At 39.4% G+C, this 23,469-nt stretch overlaps 1 long non-coding RNA gene across 6 annotated transcripts in view; it reads right to left on the bottom strand.

The window, feature by feature from the left end:
- Positions 1-23,469, bottom strand: part of LOC309841405 — a 444,569-nt gene that overhangs the window by 294,637 nt on the left and 126,463 nt on the right. For all 6 annotated transcript variants that reach the window (XR_014299107.1, XR_014299108.1, XR_014299109.1 and 3 more), the window contains one exon: positions 17,160-17,245. This is a non-coding gene — a long non-coding RNA (uncharacterized lncRNA). The remainder of the gene's footprint in view (positions 1-17,159; positions 17,246-23,469) is intronic.

The raw sequence follows: 23,469 nt of genomic DNA, 5'->3' as shown, positions 1-23,469 counted from the left end.
ATGTCCCTGGCTCCCTTTCAGCAAGGATTTCTATTGTAATTTATATTCTGCCAACTGGAGGCATCTGGTTGGATGGTCAGGTCTGTGTGGTTTTCTGGGACTCATTGCTGAAGGACTAGCTTAGAGCCTGCTTCTCTAATACTCTCCATGGTTTCCTAAGCACTGAATTCCTTCTTTTAAATCTCTTCTTACTTAGAATAGTGAGGGTGGCTTATGTTACCTGCAACAAAACCTTAACTGATACTCCAGCGATGCAACTTTTGGTGAAAACTGTATGTAAGATAATGTGACTGGCACGCATGGCATGGGACCTCACAAGTAATAAGCATTTAGCAAATGGTACCAATGTTTTCCCAGTGAACATCTCCTGGACATTTTTTCTCCAGAACACTTTAGCTTTGGTGAGAAAGAAACCTGGTTTTTTCTCTGATCCAACAGGGACGAAAGGTTATGAAGAGATGGAGTCCTTCTGAGGAAAGGAGAAGGTCATCAAGGGTACTTGTTTTCAATGGTTTTGATCTGCCCTCAGATACTGAGCATGAGAATTTTCAAATTATAATAGTGTTGTGTGTGAGAAAATTACTGCAGTAAGAATGGCAGCTCCACTGGCAGAGAGAAAACCTCTGACCAGTTTCTAAGGCTCCAAACGGAGAAGATGCTTCACTATGTTCCCCAGCATTGTCCAGGAACATAGTCAGTGAGCGAACATTTTCAGTGCAGCCAATCTGGCCCCAGACACAGGAGTAAATAGGAGACGGGTGGCCTCAGCCTGGGTAGCTGCCTGTCAGGGCACCTGCTTCTTTAGCCCTTCCAAAGCAATCATGGGCTTTGCCTGTGGACTCCTTGGCCTGTACCTTGGCTCACAGATGGTATCCCTCTCTACGTTCATCCAATTCCAACTTCTCTGACTTAGCCTGACATGGCCTGACTCTGAATGCATGATGCACATCCCCTAAGGTCTGCCTGCTAATGACCCACACCAGCCAGGCTCAGAAGACTCCAGTCCCTGTGCCCACTAGCCCAGACACAATGGTGAGTGAGGTAGGAGGAAGCAGCCAGAAATAAACCGCGTCCTCCTTGCCATTTTTCCCGAAGCCCTGATGGCAGCTGCAGACAGTGGGGGCTGGTAATGGGAAGCTCATTCCTGATTCAGGTTGAAGTTTTCCCCACGTGGCATGGGGTTGAATTCTATGAGGTCCTGTCTTATTTTCTATGCTTCCAAACTTAACTATGTCAGGTCAGTTTTTTTTTTAAAAGTGACCTCAAATTTCCAGGCAGAACAAAATGGTTATGACAGTGTACTGTTTAAATATCCCTAAACCTTCTCATAAAATAAAACAAAACAGATAGGTAAACCAGAATAGTAAAATTTAAAAATAAAAGGGACAGCATCTTCAGCAAAATGAGATGCCAAGGAGTTCCCCAGAGCTCCAGATCATAAGTGGTTACTGCCAAACCACCATCAACAGCAGAGCCTGCTCCAGCCACGTGTGGGGCTGGCACTCGTGGAGAGAAGAGAGTTCCAATGGTCTCAAGAGACATGGAACCCAGAAAGTGCCTCACATGCTCATTCCCAAAGTGACAGGAGCTCCCTCTCAGTGGAATCCTCAGCAAGCAAGCCAGGCAACAACCGATTGGTAATACTGGGGAAGAACTCCATGGGCTGTCGTGAGCAGATGGGTGACCCATGAAGAAATCGCAAGGACCTGCGCAGCCTCATCTCTCGAGGGCCTCAGACATATCCTTCTGGGGGAAGAGAGAACAACTCAGAGACAAATTGCTATGCATACAGTGGGAAAAAATCAAAATAAAAGCAGTAGTGTAGAAGCAATGGTGAAAAACAAAGAAGATTCAACTCCTATGAGGAAAAGGGGCTCCAGAGGAAGCAGAACTATTGAACTAAAACACTGTATTTTTTAATACTTCAAAGCAACAACAGTGCAGAAACTTAGAACCACTTTCCGAGGAAACCACCCTGATCTGACAGGAATCTCCTTCTCATGAAAAAAAGGAAGGGCATCTCAAGTAAACAAGAGAAAATGAAAAGGATCATGACTCAACCCCATATAAAGGGAAAAATTAACCACCGTTAAAAAGGCATACAGAAAAATATGACCATGAGGCTAATGAAAACCATAGCTTAATACTAAAAAAGGGCTAAGACACAGATAAGAACAGTATGGGAACTATGAAAACTTAGCATAATTTACAAGTAGAAAATATCAGAAATGGTGTGAAAGCCAACAGGATATGAAAAAGTTCTGTCAGGGTTCACGAAAAAAAAACTGTGAAAATAAAGAAAAAAGGAACCCACTTCAAAATGAAGTGTAAAACTAAAGGAAACATGAAAGACCCAGTAACAGAGAGAGTGGATAGTAAGAAAAATGGAAGGCAGAAAGAAGAACATGAAGAAATCAATGAAAACTAAGACTATACGAAAGAAAACAATAGAGAGAATATGGATAAGGAAAATTCAGTGTGTATGATTAAAATCTTCCAAGAAAAATCCAAAACCATGGCACAGAATTATCCCTCTAAACTATAAGACAAGATAGTTTTCTTGAAATAAAAGAAGACTCAAGCCTACATTTTGAAAAGTGTACACCATATATTTCTTTGAAAAAACTGACCCTGAGAGACACACCAAGACATATTCCTGTGAAACTACAGGATTTAAAAATAAAGGAAACATATTTTGGGCAGTTTTTATTAAACAGATGACATTTGTCTGTTTGTTTCCTAAAGATTTTCTTTTGAGTCATCTCTACACCCAATATGGGGCTCCAACCCACACCTCTAAGATTAAGAGTCACACGTTCTACCAACTTAACCAGCCAGGCACGGAGATTAAGTCATTTCTCAGTAGGGTGGTCATATAACTTATCCTAACTGGGATACTTTTAAGTAGTACCCTTGACAGTGTTGGGTGAATAGATGTAAACCCAGACTGACTCTGGCCAAATGAGATGTAAATTCACCCAATTATACAGAAAATAAAGAAGAGACACCTAATTTTTAAGGAAAATAAACCTGGAAAACAATGATAACCCAACAAGGGAATGCTTTCCAGCACCAAGATCATTTCATACTAAAGAAACAGGATTTGCTGGGAGGAAGAGATGATGATTCCAGATGGAGGGCAGAAAATGTATAGGATGAGCCTGAGATATTTTGCCAGGCAAGGAAGGAAGAAAGCTCCCAAAAGGACACAGGAGCTCACGCTGCAGTCAGCAAGGTGACACTGAGAGATAATCTGTAGATTTCTGGCAGCATAAGGTGCCTCTGTATGAATGCATGCAAGAGTTCTCTCTTAGAAACAGCAATTCTTTGAAACAAAGGCACATAAATTTCAAACCAAAAAAAATCAACTTTTTTTCTACCTCTTTCTTTTCCAAAAATGCATCTTATGCTTCTGTATCTTCCAACTCTTTTGTGATACTGCAGAATGGGTAAGTCACTCTACTCCCATACAAAAGTGTTAGGAATGGCATTGGGATAGGAAACTTACAATGGAGATTCAAAGAAATCCTCAGAGACCTGACAAGCCTATTGAGTGTCTGTGATCAAATGGGAGCAGAACCCCAAAATGCATTCTTTTATTTTTTAACCTCTGACTCTACTTCCTTCTTCCATAGCACAAAAATACACATAGAGAACCAAAGAAAACCAAATAATTGTACTGGCAAAAATAATGTATTTTTTCCTACTTTTTCTGTTTTATTACCACTGATTTGATAATTTTATATTTCATAAGTCACAGGTAAACTTTTACTATGTGTCATGTTGATGTAAAACACGATGTCAATCAGTGATTCTGTATTTGCAATATTATAGACTATAATACATTCCTGGCCTCAAAAAACACAGATCATTCGTCACAAAATCACAAAGATACTGGCAGTGGACTGCACAGTAGCTCTCAAAAACGTATGTCCACATTTTAATCCTCTGAACTTTTGAATGTGATATTACTTGGAAAAAAGAGAGTTTGCGGATATAAGTAAGCTAAAAAATCTCAGCATGTTCCAGGTGGGCCCTAAATCCAATGACACACATCCATATGATAACAGAGACACATAAAGAAGGCCTTATCAAGACAGATTAGAGTGATGTATCCGTAAGCCCAAAAACACCAACAGCTACCAGAAACTTTACCAAGATTAGAGTGATGTATCCGTAAGCCCAAGAACACCAACAGCTACCAGAAACTGGACAAGACAAGGAATGCAATCTCCCCCAGAGCCTCTAGGGATAATACAGCAGAGCCCATATGTTAACTTCTGGACTTAAGAACTATGAGAAAATTAATTTTTGTTTTTTTAAGCCACACCCCCACCTCCCCACCCCCCCCCCCACACACACAGTGCCCATTTGCCTAAAACGTGATAATGTCAGGAACACAAAGAAGAATTTTTGCAATAGATTGATACACTCTATGTGTGTCTTCTTATTTTAAGTTTATGGATATTTCTATGTATTATATACATATATAATATATTTTAAAATTTCAAAATAGTACTTTTTTATATCACTACTGGAGATGACTAGGGCACCAAGTTAAAATTGGTAAAGAGAAGAATGACGTGTTTATCTTGCATTCCCAGTATGAACTATATTTCAGAGTAATCAAATAGTTAATAAGGTAAAGAAAACCATTACAGAAGAATTCTAGCTAATAAATGTAAAAAGAATTATGGAATTAAAACTAAATACTATTTTCTGAAGTCATTATGACATACTGGGTACAGGAAACAATCATCAATGGGTGTTGTAAAGCAGTAGGTATCAGTTTAATGACATCACTCAAGGGGGGACAGTCAGAAATATCATAATCCTCCTGAAATGATGTAACTGGAAGTAGATAGTACCAACTTTGAATCCCACTGTTTCTTAAACATTTGAACCTGAATCTAATCAAGCCTCACAATCTAACAGTTTACAGGAAATACAGAGAAACATGTTGAAGGATACTCAGGAAAAGCAATTAGCCGAATCGTTTGTCTACAAGACCAAAGAACTTGTTTCCCCCTAAAATCAGTAGCATTTATCCAAAAGGGAGGGAAGAGTTTATAGAATAAAGAGACATAGCTACTAAATACCACTAAATATGTAGATATCATTAGGATCTTCATTTGAACAAACCCTCTTTGAATGACTGTGTCTAGATATTTTGCATTTGCTTTTCCAGAAACACCTTACTTGACTCTGTCTGTGCCCCAGGTTATTAGTCTTTATGAACTAAGAGGGGTCAGCAAACCATGACCTGTGGGCCAAATCTCACCACTGGCCCGTTTATGTACAGCTGGTGAGCTAAAAATAAAAATGTATTTATATAATGTGTATATAAACACATATTATATACGTATGTAATGTATATGATGCATATATGTATATAACATATAATAATGGAAAATTATTCACCCTTAAAGAAAGAAATCCTGTCCTTTATAATGACATGGATGAATCTGGAGGGCATCATGCTATGTGAAATAAACCAGGCAAATACTACATGGCATCATATATATGTGGAATCTGCAAATAAAATGAACTCATAGAAACAGAGTAGAATAGCAGTGGTGATAATGGACATCCCTGCCGTGTTCCTGACCTTAGTGGAAAAGCTTTCAGTTTTTCTCCATTGAGAATGATATTTGATGTCTGTGAAGACTGTAATAATATGCCCTATCTCATTTCTGAAAAAAAAAAAAAAAGAAAGAAACAGAGTAGAACATTGGCTGCCAGGAGGTGAGGGTTGGGGGAAATGGGGAGTGGCCGGTAAAAGGGTATAAACTTGAAGTTATAAAATGAGTAAGATCTGAGGATCTATTGTTTAATACAGTGACTATAGTTCACACTGTATTATATAATTGAAACTTGCTAAGAAATGAGAATTTAAATGTTCTCCACAAAACAAGAGAACAAACAAAAACAGGTAAATGTGTGCAGTGATGGATATGTTAACTCAGTGGGTTCAGTCCCTTTCCCCATATTTTTGCATATCAGATCCTTATGTTGTATATGTTAAAAATCTTGTAACTTCATTTGTAAACTATACTTCAATAAAGCTGGGGGGGGCGGTGTACAGAAGAAAACAAAGAATATGGGAGAGAGACCGCATGTGGCCCACCCAGCCAAAAATAGTAACTGCCTGGCCCTTTACAGAAAAAATATTTACCGACCCCTGTATTAATTAGTTGGGATCCCTTGTCCTCTAAATTTCAACTGGGTGGGGCCAATGGAAGAGACCCCAAGAAGAGCTCTGAGGGTGAAAGGAAGGAGATGCAAGTATTTATTCCTCCATCTCTCTCCTTTCTAGCAGGCTATTCTCTTCAACTTCCAGAAACTTCCTCCCCTTGCTTCTTTGGGCTGACAGGTGATAACAGCTTCTCGTGACTGCCAACCTTCAGGCCCTGCACCATCCCTTGATTTTCTTGAACCCTGGCCACAGCTTGGTAAATAGTCCCTTTATTAACATCTCTTCAATTACCTCTTTTGAATAAGCCATCTGTTTTCCTACCAGGACCCTGACTCATGCAGACTACATGTTTAGATAATAACTTTGTTTGGCATGAGAATTGCATGGTGGCTGTGTCGGAAAATGTCTCCAGACAGAGATGCATCCTGCAATGTTCATGGATGGCAGGATGGCTGGATGGGCCCTTAAATACTCCTGAAAAAGAAACGTATGTATACATATATATCCATTATATGATTCTGTCTAGTTTTATGTATATATTTTTTAAAACGTGACATAAAGAACAGTTGTACTTTAATCCTACATTAGCTGTTTAATTAACTAAAGAAAAGAATAATGATATTGAGTGAATCTTTTTAAAGAGCAAACAAAGATTAGGATAGGCCCTCTGATTAAGAATAAGAACTCTGATAATAAAGATCTGGGTTTAAAAATCACTTTGGACACTCATTATGTAAGAAAAAAAAGCTTTCTAATTATTTCTCCATCTCATTTTCTCATCTGTAGAATACATAAGATATTTGTATTGTAGGACTATTGTTAAAAATAACTAAATACATTAATGTATGCAATGTGCTTGGTACCTAGTAGATGTTTAATAAATTATAAGTGACACTGCTATTAATATTGATCATAATAGCTCATATTCAGAAAATAGAATGGAATTGAGATGGAGATCATAAGAAAAGGTGGCATTTACCAAGAATATTTTAATAGATATGTGTCCTTTGCTATAGACTGGATTTTTTGGTGGTATTTCTTTTCACTGGAGACCTACATTTTTTTGCAGGCTAATTGAACTGTATCATTTGAGATAAGTGCAGTCAAAGCTATTTAAAATAGCATGTAGCAATTAGGAAACTAGTTTAATGGAGAAAATCTCAAAGGGAACCAATTTTTTTCCCTATTTGACAGAATGAATGTTTTAACACCTTAATAGGAACACCACATTGGTTCAAACCTTCTCATTGGGATGGTTTTCGTACTAATTGCATGGAAAGTTAAATCATGCTATTACAAGAATATGAAGAAGCACAGATGTTTTGTGATTTAATTTTATAGCTGTCCCTCTGAACGGTTCAAAAGAAAGATCTAGTGATGTGTTATGGTGCACATTTGTTTTAATATTTGGCTAGAGGTTCTTGATAAATTATTAACTGATCAACATGATGTCGTGTGAAAGGGCTATAAAACAAAATTATGTTTCCACTGAGATAAGTGAGAGGCAAAGATGTGCTTATTAACGGTGTCTACACATGAATGGAGAATGACAAATTGAAACAATTCTGCTAGTAACCTCAAGTCCAAAAATCACTTTAACCTGATATATTCACTTGATTGAGGAGGCATTTCTTGAGGCTTTCAAATTTCTAAGTAATTGCTCTTATTTTCTCCCTCACGTTGGTTTAGCTGCGTCTACAAGCACAGATGGTCTGCCCTTTGTTTTACCTCCAGTGATTTGGCTGTTTCAGCTTTGCCATTTAACTGGGGCAACACAGGCTCCCTCCAGAGTCCCTTGGGTCTCTATCAAGAGACGGCCCCCCTAGGTGGCTCCAGTGGGCTGTCCCCAGTACCCTAATGCTCTCCACTTTCCACACACAACTCCAGTCTCCCCAATCCCATTTTCTATGTCACACTAAGGTTGAGAAAGACTAATGCATTTAAATTTTTACCTTTTCCAGGGAACACAGAATTTCAACAGGAGTCCAAATCTTAAGTGTAAAGTGTGTGAAGCACTGATTAGGTACAATTTGGGGCTCAGCTCATGTAAGGGTCAGAGGTGAGAGAAGGTAGATCATCACAGTGGGTTCAGGCTTGGGGACACTTGGAAGGCAGAAGGCAGTATCCAGCCCACATACATCTTTGTGATTTAATTTTATAGCTATCCCTCTGAACGGTTCAAAAGAAAGATCTAGTGATGTGTTATGGTGCACATTTGTTTTAATATTTGGCTAGAGGTTCTTGATAAATTATTAACTGATCAACATGATGTCGTGTGAAAGGGCTATAAAACAAAATTATGTTTCCACTGAGGACACACAAGGCTCTAACAGAGCTAGGCCTCTCCTCCGTGTCACTTAAGTGAGTCTTACATGCCCCACAAAGCAAAAATAACCTGTATTCAGTTAAAGACAAAAATTTAGCATACGATTTTCTTTTTTTTTTTCTTAAGATTTAATTATTTATTTTAGAGACAGAGAAGGAGAGCAGGGGGAAGGACAGAAGGAGAGGGAGAGAGAATTTCTGGCAGGCTCTATGCTCAACAGGGAGGCCAACTCAGGGCTCGATCTCAGAACCCTGAGATCATGACCTGAGCTGAAACCAAGAGTTGGACGCCTAACCGACTGTGCCAGCCAGGTACCCCTGTGACTTTCTGTTTTAATGCCCAGAGAACATTCATCTCTGTGGTACCAAAATGTTTTCATGTATTGTACTATGTGATTTTCTGACAGACTCTCAGCTATTTGCTCCCATGGGCTCTACAATTTTTATAAGAGAGGGAGGAAGCTAATGAGATATTAAGTATAGCTATAAATGTCACTTGAAACAAGAAGCTATGCTGTTCACATGTTTCAGGCTCCTTAGAGGAGAGATGTCTGAGAAGCTATTCCTTCAAGACATTTCCCTTGGCAATTCAACAACCTTTCTTAGGAACTAATCTTGGTAATACCCTAATGGAGACAAAGGCTTACTGGTTTCCCTCTTTTGAGTTAGATGTTTATATTCAACAGAGATCTTCGAGAAATAATGTTTTAACCCAAAGTGGTGTTCTTCAGAACACTTTTGCCAAGCATGTCAATAGGTATGCCTGGAAAAAGGATCCATGGGTCAAGAAGTTCAGTGAATTCTAAAATCTCTGCTTCCTTTGTAGTAATTCAAGTGCATGTCAACAATCAAGTCTCTGAGAAGTCCTGCAGTCAAGAAAACCTCTTAACTTCATATAACCCAGGTTTTACCAAATTTTTTGTTTGCATATTTATTTTGAACACTATGAAACAATGTTCCAGAGAACACGCACTTATAATATGCTGGTTAACTCACTGGCCCCATTCAAAGGCATGTAAATCTTGATGATAAAGCATGGGGTGTGTGCCGTGAGAAAGGAGGGAGTAAAAATACAGACCTGCGTATCCATGAATACATAGGTTTGCAAAGCATTATCCCTAAACTTAATAAACAGGGCTTTCAGATACATGGGTGACTATTTGTCAAATATATTAAGGTGTTATTGCAATCTATTAAGTATGAATCTGTGTAAAAGCACCATGGGATTTTAGTGGCTTGTTTTGCACCTTTTTTGCACTCATCAGAAACTGAAAACATAGCTATTAACAATGTGGGATATCTGTAATGTTTCTTGATGGTAAAAAGGGTTCTTTGTATAAAGAAAAAAAAAGAGGTAGGGAATGACTGCCTTCACCCAAAGGAGGAACTGTATTGATTAGGCATTTGGGCAAAATGCCAGCAGATGGGGAGACTCTGAGGGCACAAGGGCTGATTCCTCCCAGATCATAACACACAGCATCATCTGGTCCACCCATGAGCAGCCTGTGTGTGTAGAATCCAGCGCTGTGGACAGATCTCCTGGAGGCCGGGGTTCTATGGGGTGCTTGGCACAGCATGCACAGTGGAACTGATGTTTCTGGATCCCAGCTGTATAAATTGCTGCAACGGCCAGATGTGACCGTACTGACCCTGTTGTGTGCAGCGTGCACATCAACCTCAGGGACCCTCAGGGACTTGCTGGCTCTGGGAGTCTAGGACAGCAGACTGCTGTAAGTTGTGCATCAAAAAAGTAAGACAGACCCCCACGGAAAAGGAAAAGCATATTCACAGATGCCATTCTCTCCAAAGAGAGGGCAAACGCAGGTCTACCCAATGAAAGCAAGTTCTATAATGCCCTTCATCACAAGGGCGATCACTCTGATCAGCCCAAAGAGTATGGCCAGCCTCGTACCACCTCATCATTACTCCACAGTCATTACAGTCCGGGTGCTGAGATGATCATGGTGATTATCATAGCACGCACTTATGCTAATAGCATATCATGTGGCTTGGATCACTTTTTTCCCCCTAGTCCAGCTGACAGACAACATTTAATTTTGTTCTTGGTATAAGAAAATCCTCAGCGTGATGCTGCTGCATTTGGGCCTCTACACACACTCTGGATGAACTGAACTGAAAGGAGATGTTCACACTTGAATCAGGGCCCCTCACTCTGAGGCTGACCATGCAAGCTGACCAGGAGCACAACTGGATGCAGCCAGTTTCTGCTTCTGCTCCTCGGAGTTGGCGTGCACGGCCTGTGGAGGTGGGTGAGTCAGGGCTGTTGGCAAGGGCAGCAGACTAACCCCATCTGGGGAGCAGAGGCCTGTCACTGGCAACTGGGGACTCTTGGACTCGAGTTTTTCTTAATGACCCAGTGTTGTTGACCTGGAGTGAATCCAATCCAGAGGAGCAACATTTTATTTAATTCCTTACTTCACCCTTAGCTGCAAGCTTTTGACATCTGCATCTGTGACTCGGGATCCAAATTCTTTGATGTCTTCTTTTGCCAGATTATTTCTCCCCTTGATGGTTTCAAATTGTCCTTGTCACATGGGGTCTACAGGTTCTGCTGATTTTTCTGTGTCACCTATTCCAAACTGTGGTTCCAAAGATTTTGGAATCTAGAAACACACATTATAGCTTTAGATGGCTAATAGTGAAAAGACCAAGGAGACAGAAATTTGCATCCTTCTGTGAATTTTAGCTTCAGATTTCTTTCAGGAGGAACATGATTTCTTCCTGGAATTGTCACTTTATACATTTGCAAATAAAGAGATAAATGTTAATTATAAAGGTAAATTATAAAGGTTAATTATAAAGGTAAAGGTCCCATCTTAGAGCCAACTAACAATAATAAGTCTGTCAACATAATAGAAAGCACCAGATTAGTACTATATGAAGTAAAGGAGTTATAGAACAGAAAGGGATAAATGAGCCAATGGTTCAAAATTCCTGGCTCTATCTATGCAATGCTGGGCATTTGGAAGAAAACTGAACGTTCCAATTAGAACTTGAGGGGTTTTCAAATACTTAGATTAATTGTAAGCAAGGTTTTGGGGGTGTTGTTGTTGTTGCTTAGTTTTAAGTGCTGGGTATTTAGTGGACAATAGTGTCTCATGAAAAAAGTTTTTATTCACAATGTTGGGAATTACTGGCCATTTACCCAGCAGTGACATCATTCTGGCTTTTGACTATGTGTACATGATATCAAATGCTTTTTTTTTTTTTTTTTTTAATTTATTTTTTATTTTCAGCATAACAGTATTCATTATTTTTCACCACACCCAGTGCTCCATGCAATTCGTGCCCTTTATAATACCCACCACCTAGTACCCCAACCTCCCACCCCCCACCCCTTCAAAACCCTCAGACAGGTCAAATGCTTTTTGAAGGAACTTTTTGGGTCTGTCATTATGTGGGGTCTCATGAACATGTTTGCTCAAGCACAGAGTTCTGCAGGGCTGAATAAAGGTTTTCAGATGAAAATGAGATGTTTCACTCTCTGGGGATCTGAATAAACCAGCGGAGCTTTGTTTAACCCAGGCCTTATTTTGTTATTTGTTTCAAAAGATGTGGAAAAATTATCCCTTTTAGGAAGTTGAATTAAAGTATCACCCAGAGGGAGAGGCCCTGAATGAAAGAGTAAAGAATGGCTGAGGAGCGAAATGTAGTACAGTTTTATACACGTCCTTTTGAAGAGGCACTTCAGAGGCATTTGGAAACTAAATGAAGAGGATAGGGGAGCTGGTCCCTGGGGCATTCAATTGACTAGGAAGTAGGCTGGCAGAGAGCAGTGTTTCTAACACTGTGTTAGTTCCACAGACCATGTTCCTTTGAGTGTGAAGAGATGTGCCCGGGAAAAGTGCATCATGCTCAGGTAAGTCTGGAAACTGCTAGCTTGTGCAGAACTAAGCAGGTTTCTTTACTTCAGAACCTATCAGAGCCTTAAGTGTACTTGTACATTGTGCATTTCCAAAAAGAAGATTATAGCATCAAGTTTTCAAAGGTACCTTAACCACAGGACAGTCTTTTAGAAACATGTCTCTTAATATCTCTTCGTGAGATGTTTCTAGAAACCCATTTTAGAAAGTTTTCACGTAGTGCAAAGTCTAGGTTTTAGAGTAAACAGAACAGAGGGTAAATCCCAGCTCCATCTCCTACTTGCCATATGATCTTAGGCAAACCGCTTCCTAGTATGAGTCTCAGGTCTGTCAGTGTAAAATGTAGATTTTGATCAGTATAGTACAGAATTTTCATAAGAGTAGTAGTAAACAGAAATTAAAAGTATAACAGTAAAATACAAAATAAATGTTAATCCGCATTATCATTAATTTGAGTGATGCATTATAAAAATCATCAATAGATAGTTATATTAACAAATTTTTTTTTTTTTTTTTTTTTTTTTTTTTTTAGAAGGTTAAGTTCTTATTTTAAGGACCTTGCCAATAAGGCGGATATTTAACTGAAAAGATGCACTCTTACATTTGACAGTATTCTGCAGAACAGTTCATTTCTGAGTACCCCCATAACAGCAAAGTAGCCCCAAAGGAGGACCTTACTTTTTATTAAAAAATAGTTGGGAAAAATCTGCCCAATTCTACCCACAAAAATGTTGCAACCAACTCCCTGAGTACTTGGAAGGGACACGGCTAGTTGAGGATTTATGTCTGCTCTTTAAAGTCTGAAATAAGCTGAATTGTGTAAACATTTTGGCACAGTATGCAGGGAGTTAAATACATTACTCTTGGCATTATTAACAGGTGGTGTGGGAATAAGTTGCTATGGAGAGTTCATGCTGCAGTGTCAGCAGAAGAAAATGTATTCTATAGGCTTGTAGGGAGAGGGGAAGGGGGCAACGAAGGTTCCATGAGGTCTGATGCATCAAGATGACTGAAAAATACTTTCCAGCTGTCACAACTGCACAAGGGGTTGGATGATTTCTTGTAGTGTTATGAATGTAAACGCTATTCAATTAGCTGTTTCAAAAGCATAAAGGTCGTTTCTAAAAGAGAGCAATTTCTAGGCACCTGAAATGCTTGAAAGCCCGTTATTTTCCAAGTCGTTCAGTCTCTGGAGAGAGATCGCCTCCCTTCCAGTGAAGGCTTCCTAGTGCTCCGAGGATATAAAAATAGACACACAAGGAATATATTCTCTTTAATAAGCAGAGTGGCTGTCAACGTCTACAAAGCTGAGCTTGGGTCAGGATTCAGTATACTCACAAAGCCACTCCATCTCTTCCAGCCACCCGAGTTTCCAAATAATAATGCAAGAGGGACAAGAAGGAAAGAGCTCAAACCACAGGAAGACTAACTGAGGCTGGGATTCAGAAAGAATGCTGACCACAGCATGGAAGACGAGGAAAATGACAGAACCTCCTTTTCTGAAGGGTGTGTAAGGCAAAAGTACCCAATCTAGGATGGCTAAAGGATCTCTGCAAGATTTCTTTATATGGATATATATTTTTTTTTCTTTCTTTCTTTCTTTCTTTCTTTCTTTCTTTCTTTCTTTCTTTCTTCCTTTCTTTCTTTCTTTTCCTTCCTTCCTTCCTTCCTTCCTTCTTTCCTTCTTTCCTTTCTTTTTAAGAATGAGCAAAAGGAAACCATTAGTTGTCAGAAGGAAAGAACCCAAATATTCTCTATTGTAGTTTAGGTAGGAACAGAACCCAACACAGTGCCCGACCAGAGGAAAAACAAAGGTTGGGAAGGAAAATATATTGGGTCCTGAGCATGAGCAGGGCTGTGCCAAGAGCTAGCCCTGCACTGGACAAAGGCTTAGGATTGTTTCCTGTGCCTCATTCAAGTCCAAACCACCTAAGGTTTCCTAACTCTGTAGGGATTTTTTGACAAGCAGGTTAGGAGCTTTCATAGCCCATATTATTTCATTATTCCTGTGTAAGGGATGAAAGACAACCTTTTTATGTAGCTAACCCTGGAACTATAGCTCTCTTACTTGGAAAGCCACGTGGCTCTATCCCAGCTGTCCATCTACAAGCCCTGAGGAATTCCCAAGAGCCTCAGAATTCCTGGCCATCCTTGGTTTTACAACACTACACTCTCACAGGCAGTAGGCTTGGGACAATTTAGTCTAGGGTTAAGAATGTTGGCTTTGGAACCTAAGGAAACCCTGAGTGAGGGTTCAAGTCTCCGTTCTGCCATTTAACGGGCCATGTCCAGCTGGACCAGTGACTTCCCATCTCTTCAACTTTGCTTCCTCTTCTGTGACATTGATGACAGCCAGTTCCCCCTCCCAGTGTTTTTTCGGGATTAGATGTGATAGAGCACGGTGACTAGTACTTAGCAAGCGCTTGATATATGGTAGTTACACTTCCAGTCGGAAGTGGGAGGTTTCTTGGTCTCTGCAAAGAGAGGATTGCTTTGGGGGCTTGCCATGGTTTTGTAAAGACACCAGGCCCCATCCCAGGGTGGAAATTACCCAACATCTCTTTTTATTACTGAAGAAGTGAGGAGAAAAGAGACGGGCAGAAGCACTGACACATATACCTGGCTTCCCAGACCTTTAACTCCTCTAACTCTCCTCTCACCTCCATCTCGAATTGTGATCCAAGACCCAAGCCAAGCGCTCTGGCCTTGTGAGCATTTACAACAGCTGAGCTGGGTGAGGACTCGTGCTTTCATCCGGTAATTTAAGTAACTATATTTGAGTTTCTCACAGTATGTTTGGGATAGCATAGGACCTGCCAACATACATCTGTGTTTTTCCAATGAGAATTATTCAGTTGGCAGAAAAACCACCCAAGCCCTTGTAACCAGGAAGTATGATTACAGCATTCGAAATTGTCATTTAATTTGTTTTAGTATTCATTCTGTCCTCCTGCATCCACACATTCTCCACCCAAGCCGTGAGCAAATGCAATCAGTTCATATGTACTGCAGTTACAGTGGATGTACAATATATGTACTTGTGGCCCCTCTGGGCATTGAGATGGGCCATGAAAAGTCTGAACACGAGGGCTTTAACCACAAACACAAATTCAAGGCCTCCCCAGGTCTCTGCTTCCTGCCACACGGAGAGCCTCTCTCCTGGTCCCCAGGTGTCGACCTGTCACATGTCATTTAGGGCTGCGAACTGCATTTCTGCAGCAGAAGGGGAGTGATGTTGGTTCTGTGCGATGCCAAAGCCGACCATCCAGCTGAACAAGGATGTTAACTTTCTTTCTTTCTTTCTTTCTTTTTTTTAGAGATTTTATTTTATTTATTTGACAGATCACAAGTAGGCAGAGAGGCAGGCAGAGAGAGAGGAAGGGAAGCGGGCTCCCTGCTGAGCAGAGAGTCCAATTCGGGGTTTAATCCCAGGACTCTGGGATCATGACCCAAGCCAAAGGCAGAGGCTTTAGCTCACTGTGCCACCCAGGCGCCCTTAACTTTCTTTTCTTATGGGATGCTAAATAATTAAATGAGTTTGCTTTTCATTAAGTGGCAGATTTAGAGGTTGTTAGAACTCAAATCCCAAGTCTCTTAATCCCTTATTGTACCAACTAAAAAAATGTCAAGGTTTAGCACTCCCTTGGCTCCCTCCCGTATGCTTAAAACTGAAATTAATATTAAAACCACTCAAATATGGGGCTGTCGTAACAGAAAAACAAAAAAAAACAGGTGGTTGACTCTATTTTGGCCTTTTGAAACTGCCTGGTTATTACCCATCATTTGATATTTATCATCTTGTTAAACTAAAGATTTGCAAAACTGTGCTCAGCACTACTCCCTAGCCCAGCCCACCAATCCTCTCCCTGCTAAAACCATGAACTTCATCCTTCTCTGCTCCCTAACCTCTGGTTCATTTCAGTTCGGTCCTCACTGATCACTTATCAGTGAGACTTTGTGTAACTAGGGCTGGGGTCCATGACAACAGACTGGTAGGTTTGGTTGAGGAAGAAACTAATCTTCTAAAACCACATGGCAGATGTGGAATTGGGGAAATAGGAAACCAGAATTTACTGAGTGCCTACTGGTGACAGGCATTCATGTGCATTACATCACTAAGTCTTCACAATAACCCTGTGAGGACATGCGCAATTATTATACTTCCAAAAGAGAAAACATGCTAACAGGAGTTAGGCAATTTCTCCAAAGTTGCAGATAAAAGCAGAAGAACAGCAGTTTGTGCCCAGATCTGAAAAAATCTAGTCCAAGAACTATGACCGCAAGATGAAGGGATCACCATTCTCCTAGTCTCCAGGGATGAAACCTTATCCTCACTTTAAACTTCTCATCTCTCTTACTGCATCAGGATGGCCTCAGCTGCCAGCCACAGGAAGTCCTGACTCCAGGGAACTCAAACAATAGGGAAATGTATTATCACACATAATGAGAAATTCAAAGATTCATCTTCAAGGCTCCACCTTCAATTCTCCGACTTCCCATGGCTCTGCTCTCCTCTGAGCTTTGCCTGATAACAAGATGGCAACTCACAGATTCAGACACCACATCCAAACACAACAACGTCCAGGGAAAGAAAGTGGGACAGGTCTAATGGTGTTTCTTTCTTACAAGCAAATACAACATTTTCCACAGCCTGAGGACAGCTTACCTCACACCACTCTGGTTAGACCTGGATGTGTGCCCACCTCTAAATCAACCCCTGGGAAATAATTATAGGTAAATCAGGGTATACTCACTGGTGCATGGGATGGATGGAGTCAGCTTCCTTTCCCTGAAGTCCAGGACTATGTGGAGGAGAGGTACATTCCAAATCAGGAATTCACTAGAAAGAAATAAATAGAAATTAAATACTGGGTCCACTACACTCCCCACCTCTCCAATTTCTGCCTCTTCTATTTCTTAATATTTCTCATGTTTACTCTCTTATTCCCATTGGTCCAACTGAAACCCTTTTAATCCTCTCCCTAAGTTATTCTAATAGCACCCTAGCTAGGCTCTCCACCTCCCATTTCCCCTCGTATCTATGCCACATTAAGCTTCCTAAGGTACACTATGACCAACTGCCCCTTTTCTCCAGAACCTATAATGACTCTCAAGTAGATGCTGTAGACCTTTCAGGATTCAGACCCAAATTCTTCTGCCAGCTTCATCTCATATAAATTCTCACTCACTAATCAAAAGGATGTACAATTCAACTGCTTTGAACAGGTAAAAGGATAACTTTCAAAAACATGTTGAGGGTGAAAGCAGCTCAGATGTACATTATCTTTAATGATAATTATAAGCTATGTGTTAGGACATTGGCCCAACGTGGAGAAATGAGGATGAGCCCCATAATCATTTCTATTGATATGCCTATTTGTCCTGCCTTTAGAGTGGGACACCTTCAGGAATGATTCCCACTGTGAAATTACAAGAGGAAGATCCTGACACCCTTTCAGAGCTCTGTGGGTCTGGATAACCCAGGTCCATCCATGGAAGACACCTATTCTTTTACTAATGCAAGTTCACTGAAGACTCTTCTGAGAAGCAAGATTTGGAGAGATACATCCATTAGAGACATCTTGGTCTTTGTTCCTTTGTTATCTCTAACATTGGTATAAATAATGATCTATTACAAAAGTAGATTAAGATATTCCTGATTGGTTGAAATTCTCTTCAAATCCATTCATGTATTATCATAGGAATGTGTGTTCTCTGTCTCTCCTCCATACACACACACACACACACGCACACACACACACACAGACACACACACACACGTGCCATGACAGCTTTGACTTGGGATTATGGAATAATCTATTGAATACAGACACCAACCTGGTAAAAAGAATCCTCAGAAATTTTACTCGTTTCATGATTCCCACCAATAGCACATACAATGTGCTATCTCAAGCCCAGGTGTTTAAGACTTATGCTCTTATTTATTTTCAGCAGCCCCTCCTGGGTTAGCCCCACCACTGGCCTATCTCACAGTCTCTACAATGACCCACTTCTCATGGAAAGCAGCTGAGGGATGAGAGAGGAGATAAAATGATTGAGTTTCTATATGTATCTCTTACCACAGATTCGAATAGCTCATCCTGGGGCAGGAGGAGGAGAGGGCTATCTTCACGGGCCTTTTATAAGGGTGGAGATAATAAACAATCTCCCACTAGAATCAAGGCACTCCAACTTCTTAATATGAGGAGACAACATTCAGAATCATAGTGTCCTCTCTGATGTCCGGAATCATTAGATAAAACTCATGATGCAAATACAGGAAAAGCAGAGAACTCTTGTTCTATTTAGAACTCCAGTACTTAGAACTACAAACGTTCTAAGGAAAAAGGGCACACAGTTTTATCAATCCCAACTACTTCTTTTCTGTTAAAAGATTCCTTCACACCCAGGCAAAGTTGATGGCTAATGACTGAACTAATTTTCAAACTGACTGAAATCTAGGACACCTACCAACCATCTACACACACCCTCATCACAGGCAAGTATCTACGGTGGAATGTCTGTTAGAGGTAAGAGAAGAAAAGGCATTGAGCATGAAATTACCTGCTGCATAAAAGAAGCTTAGTAAGGGAATTAAATCCAAACATAAAACTGAGAGGTTCAGACTGCCTGCTCACTGCGGTTCTTCTTAGCATCTCCCAGATAAAAGTACATGGCTCTAGAGAGGTCTGGCTCTTGAACTAACCAGTTCTCTACTCCTAGCTATTCCATTTTTAAGTTCTGGTCAAAACTGAGTCTAGAGTTAAGGCTCAAAAGAAACAAAAACTGATTACCTTGGAGCTTCTGTCCAAATCAGAAGATTTGGAGTTGGAATTGAGCCATCCATTGAATGAGACCCTCTACTGTTCATAGTGTGTGAGCTGAGGTGTGACAGACCATATAATGCAGATGTTAAGTTCAAGGTTTGGGGGAGCCAAACAGGCTTAGGTTGATTCCTGGCTTTGGCACTTAGCAGTTGTAAGGCCTTGGACAAGTCATTTATCATTAGTCCCTCCATCCATAAATTGGTCTATGCCAATGGATACAGAGAACAGATTGGTGGTTGCCAGAGAAGAAGCTGGGGGGGGTGGTGGTGCAGAAGAAATGGATAAAAGGGATCAAAAGGTTCAAATGTCCAATTATAAAATAAATAAGTCATGGGGATGTAAAAAACAACAACAGAAAAAAACTAGGTACAGTAGGAAATCCATTAAAAGAGTTTCTACCAAAAACAAACAAAACTTCAAGAAGCATCATACTAAAATGATGAAAAATGAAAAGCTTTGTCTTTGAGATCTGGAAGAAGACAATGATGCCTGCTATCATTATTTTTACTCAACATAGTATTAGAGAGTCTAGCTAGAATGGTTAGACAAGAAAAGAAAATAACAGGTATAGAAATAAAGAAACAAAGCATTATTACTCACAAATTATTTGATCCAATAAATGAAAAATCCTAAATAAACTATAGATAAATTATTAAAATTAATAAGACGGTTTAGCAAAGTTGCTGAATAAAAATCAGTGTACTGAAATAAACTGCATTTCCTATTCCAGGAGCAAACAGAAAAGTAAATGTTGTAACCATTTACAATGTGATCAAACATATGAAACATCTAGGAATAAATATAACAAGATAGTTATAAAGAAAAGTATAAAAGTTTCTTGACTGAAAGGTGTTTTGGTGTTCACAATTATGTTTGGTTTTCTTCCATCCTATATACTTTCCTGCTCCTGGTGTGACCAACATGAGTTGGTTTGAATGAAGAAGGATGAGTGGAACCTTTAAGAACAAGCATGCTATTCAGAAATCCTTCTTCCCCACTGCCCCTACAACCAGGTGTTGATGCTTCATCAGCCCAGGTTCTTGGGTAAGGATGACACAGAGTGGATCCCCAGCTGACCTATAATGGACATGTAGCATAGCCAAGAAATAGACTTTGGGTTAAGTCACTGAGCTTTCAAGGTTGGCAGTAACTCCACCACATAACCTGGCTATCCTGTCCATTACAGACACTAAAGAATCCTCAAATTAATAAAAAGATGACCAAATTCAAGGACTGGATTACAAAACTCAATAATCAAAAGCACATCAGTTCTTCTAAATAGTTTAAATAGAACTTGATAATCTGATTCTAACAATTCAAAGAGCCAAGAAAAGCAAATCACTCAAAGATGAACAAAGGTGAGGAAACTGTCATTTAAGATATATTATAAAGATACAGTAATTAAGATACTGTTGACTTAGCAAAGGAAAAAAAAATTGATGGGACACAATCAAGACTCCACAATAAGACCCACACATAGATGTATACTTAACCAATGACAGAAGTCAAAGCAATGAGAACAGGACAAACTTTTCAACTTTTCCAAGAGAGTTACTGGATAACTGTTTATGCACAGAAGAAAAAAATGAAACTTGACCTCTACTTTCTATCATCCACAAAAGTCAATTCTATGTGGATTGAAAATATACCCATGAAAAAAAAAAACTATAGACTTTTCAGAAGGTAATACAGGAAAATATTTTCACAACCTCAAGTTATGAGGATTTCTTGAAATATAAAAGCACAAATAGAGTAAGAAAAGAAAATTTAACATTAAAATTAATAGCATCTATTCTTAAAAAGATACCATAAAGAGGATGAAAGTTACACCATAAACAGAGAAAATTTTTGCAACATGTATAATCAATAATTTACTAATATCAAGCCACACAAAAAGAAACCTTTCAAATTAGTAAGGGGCAAAACTCCAGTAGAAAAAATGGGCAAAAGACTTGAATGATCCCTCAATAACAGAGAAACTCAAATAGCCAATAAATTCTTGAAAATATGCTCAACTTTGTCAGTAACCAGATGAATATATTAGCACAAAAATAAGACATTATTACACATGCCTCAGACAGAGTAAAAATTATTGTGGCAATATCAAGTGTTGGTGAGATTGTAGGACAAGGGAAACTCTCATTCAGTACTGGGGGGAGAAGATGGGTATGACTGTTTTTTGAATTTCCATTTGGTATCACCTGGCAAAGTAGAATATGTGCTTATGTTATGATCCACTAATTCTATTCTAGTTAAATGCACTAGAGAAAATTCTGTTTGTGTGCATTTAAAAATACTTAAAGAATATTTTAAAAATATTTACAAGAATATTTAAAGTGCATTGTAAACAATGGGAACAACCTAGACATCAATCATAAGTAGATCGGCTGAACCATGGAACAATTCTACAATTGGAATAGTATACAGCACTGAAAAGAAAGAAATGACTGTTCACAAACTGGCCCCTGCTCATGGAGGGCAAGGAGTGACCTAAGAAAGAAGCCAAACACTTCAGGTCAGTGGGCAGAAAGCTTAATAAGCAAGGGAACTTATATAGTTTATATAGAGGTCTTAATGGGATTTGGTCTCATGTACTATACAGATGGGTACAATAACACCTTATTCTCTCAAGAACAGGTCCTTGAAAATAGCTCTTGCTTCAGGAATGGTGAAACATGTCCCCTTGATAACTTCCCCAATCACATCAATAAAATGGATAAATCTCAGGAACAAAAAAACCTTAGAGAAGTTCCTACAATGCAGAACAATTCCACTGATAGAAGCTAATAAACATGCACAATTATCTAGAGATATGAACATTTTTAGTAGGTCAGTAAAGAAGAAAAAGTATGATAAACATAAAAGTCAGGAAGGTAGTACCTTCTGGGGAGGAAACAAGGGAATACAACTGGAAAAGAGAACCTGGTACCATGGGAGGTGAGCTTCTAGTGCAATGGGGATATTGTATTTTTTAGCTGAGGTGGCAGGCACATCGGTGTTTACTTTAAGCCATACATATTCCCTTATTATGTGTGCATTTCACAAGTTTTTTAAAAAATCATTTTGAAATGATTATAGATTCAGAGGAAGTTGCAAAAATAGTACAGAGAGGTCCCTGTATTACACAACTGTAAAAAATGCCTCTCCCTCTCCCCCCAGAATAAAAACCAAACATTTAAAAAAAAAAAAAAACTAGTTAGAAAGTGAGATTTGTAGAATGTGAATTTTGCTGAGAAACAAGCCTGGAAAAAAGCTGGTAAACTACAGAGTGATTTTTTTTTTTTTTTTACTTGTCTTATTTTTCACCTTGGAGATGAAAGTATCAAGGAGCTACAGCCAACTTTATCTAGATAAAAAGAAATGAAACAGTACTGAAGATTGGTATTGGAAAGTCACATTTAAGTACTTGAGGAATGATGTGATTCTAAGGTGAACTAACTCCAATTGAAATGTTCTCCCTAGAAAGGCAAGAGAACTTTTATTTTGAAGCTATTGGGGAATTATTTCTTCTGAAACTGACATTAAATTAGATAGAAACACTCAAGAGTACATCCAGGATATCCTTATGTGGTCTTGGATACACCAAGCCCTTTGGATTTTAGATGTAGAAATCTAAGTTAACCTTGCAATAAAGCACCCCCATTTTCCTCTGTCAGTTCTCCAGAAATTAAAGATGTTACTAAAATTAGACTTGCTCTTAACCAGAAACATTTACTTGAATCAAGAGCAGCAAGGCCTTGAGCACTTCTGGTCCAGCCTGGGCAGAAGTATTTTTGGTGTCCTCCACAAGAGACAGCCAAATGACCTGGAATGAAGCCCTGGCATGACCACATATTAACTGTGTAAGTTTGGTTAACATCTCTGAGCCTCTGTTTTTGTTATTGGAAAATGTGAATAAGAAGACCTACCTCAAAAAAGTTGTTGTGACTATCTGACTACTAGCATGCCTAGTACTTGGTGTTCAAAGTATTAGCTGCCATTCTAACTCTTACTGAGAGCTTACTTTGTTAATAGAGAAACACAAATAAGCCTGACTATTAAGATCTACCTTCTCACGGCATGTCATGATCAATGGAATCCCTGACCTTGGTGCCTCACCTGTGAGCCTTCCAAAGGCTTAAGCATTCTTTGAATGTACGAGGGAGAAGGGTAATAGTCTGAATTATTTTATGTTTGGTAGATTTTTTGATAAGTCAGTAGCATGCATTACCTTCTAGCAACAATGAGGTCTCTGAGA

Source organism: Mustela nivalis, assembly GCF_964662115.1.
Source record: "Mustela nivalis genome assembly, chromosome: 9".
NCBI lineage: Eukaryota > Metazoa > Chordata > Mammalia > Carnivora > Mustelidae > Mustela > Mustela nivalis.
This window is presented reverse-complemented; position numbering and strand designations above follow the sequence as displayed.